This window comes from Phytophthora infestans, genomic scaffold (assembly GCF_000142945.1).
Source record: "Phytophthora infestans T30-4 supercont1.34 genomic scaffold, whole genome shotgun sequence".
In the NCBI taxonomy this organism is placed as follows: Eukaryota; Oomycota; class Peronosporomycetes; order Peronosporales; family Peronosporaceae; genus Phytophthora; species Phytophthora infestans.
The window spans coordinates 47766-50214 of record NW_003303725.1 but is presented as its reverse complement, the minus strand read 5'-3'; positions in this window follow the sequence as shown (position 1 = coordinate 50214).

Here is a 2449-nt window from a genome sequence, read left to right as displayed (position 1 = left end):
TTGTCAAGTTTTTTGTCGTCCCAGACTGAATTGGACTCGAGAGTAATCCTCATCGCTTTTTTAGCATGCACCTGCTGGATGCCCGAGGCTCAGGCGTTTTGCAGAATGTTAAGCATAACAAGACGTGATCAATGATGGATGTAGGTTGGACTTTACCACACAACTTCCAGTGCACTGTACAAGCTATCGTAATTATGTTTTTAGACGAGACTGTGTCCGCCATACAGTATGCCACGACAGTGTCGTTGCAGCAACACTAGGGCCGCGGAGTCGTGGAAGCGTACACACGGTCATGACTCCTTGATGATCGCAGTGACTCTAGCGATTAAGTGGCTTTGGCTCATTAATCAATTCGCCTCCTCTCGGGCAACAACTTGGCTAAACCCTTAACACCAATCCAGGATGGTCAAGGCTTTCGCGCCGTTCGTGACGTCTGCGGCTCTCCTCCTGGCGGTTGCCACCTCGGCTTCCTTGCCGAACGGGTCGTGGCCAGCCAGCAAGGGCACCGTGCAGTACTCAAAGGCCTACGTCGTCAAGGCTGGCGAGGTCTTCGACGGCAAGATGAAGACGTTCGAGCGCTCCGACGTGTCGTGCGAGGGCCAATCCGAAAGCGGGGCGGACACGGCCGTGTTCAACGTCGAGGCCGGCGGCCACCTCAAGAATGTCATCATCGGCAAGAACCAAATGGAGGGCGTGCACTGCGACAAGCACGACTGCATTATCGAGAACGTGTGGTGGGATGACGTGTGCGAGGACGCCCTCAGTGTCAAGGGCGGAACGGCGTCCAGCGTGACCAAGGTCATCGGTGGCGGGGCCCGGTACGCCGACGACAAGGTCATCCAGCACAACGGCTTCGGTACGGTCGACATCGACGGCTTCTACGGCGAGGACATCAGCAAGCTCTACCGTTCGTGCGGCACTTGTGGCAACAGACCCAAGAAGGTGTCCGTGTCCAACACGTACGTCCTCAACCCGACCAACGCCATCGTGACGGTCAACAAGAACTGGGGCGACCAGGCCACACTTCCGCAACGTCTGGGTCAAGTCGAGCAAGCCAACCGTCAAGGTGTGCAAGTGGTCGCAGGGTAAACGCCAACGGTTAGCCCAAAGATGCTGGGTCACGGTCCCGTCTAACCCTCTGTGCCAGTTACTCGGAGAGCGACGTGCACATCAACGAGGACATGTTCATAGGCAGCCAAGACTCCGTCGTCGCAAGAGGAGCAGACCGAATGACGGTGACTCGTCCACGCTGAAGGGTACCACCGCCGACTCCCACCATGAAACCTTCCAAGAAGTCGAAGACCCCCCTGACCACGGCCCCCCACCGTTGAAGAAGAACGTTGAAGATGTCGAGCAGACCATCCAGCAGACCGTCAAGAACACGACGGCTTCCGTCCCGGACGGCACGTGGCCGGCCAGCACGGGCATCGTCCGCTACAAGAAGCCGTACACGATCAAGGCCGGCGAGGTGTTCGATGGCAAGATGCAGATCTTCGAGCGCTCGGACATCACGTGCTCGGGTGGTGAGGGCCAGAAGGACACGGCCGTCTTCCTCGTGGAGGCTGGCGGCACTCTGAAGAACGCCATCATCGGCAAGAACCAGAAGGAGGGCGTGCACTGCGACTACCACGACTGCACCATTGAGAACGTGTGGTGGGATGACGTGTGCGAGGACGCGCTGAGCATCAAGGGTGGCTCGGCGTCCAGCGTGACGACCGTGACCAACTGCGGCGCCCGCTACGCCGAGGACAAGGTGGTGCAGCACAACGGCTACGGCACCGTCAAGATCAAGGGTTTCTTCGCGCAGGAGTTCGGCAAGCTCTACCGTTCGTGCGGCACGTGCGGCAACATTCCCCGTAAGGTGACGGTGGAGAACGTGTACGCCATCGACCCGCTCGTGAGCGTCGTCACTGTCAACAAGAACAACAACGACCAGGCCACGCTCAAGAACATCTTCGTCAAGACGACGGACGGCAAGAAGAACGTCAAGGTGTGTCAGTGGTCGCAGGCCAGCAAGACGCCGTCGAACGTGGGCGACGGTCCGTCGGGCAAGCTTTGCCAGTACTCGACGAGTGATGTGCACATCAACGAGGATTGAACTCGTTGATATCTCACACAACAGAAGTGTATGGCCGATAGAAGTGAAGTAGTGAGGTGTAGTAGTATTGTGTAGTAGCGTACGTGCGAGCTGCGTTAAAGCTAATTGATGGTGTCTTTGATAGAGAACATTCAACTAAACCCCTTAGCATCTTACAATATGGACGTAGAGGATCCATAGACTGAAACAAGTCGAGAGGTGTACTACTTCTGAAGTAGTATCTGCTTTAGAAACTTACGCTATGGATGTCGGACGCGAGCTTTTGTATCACCAATGAATCTTTGGACAGCAGAAAATGTTGACCCAAACTTACATGGCAGACATCTTCTCATGGAGTAGCACAGAGCACGG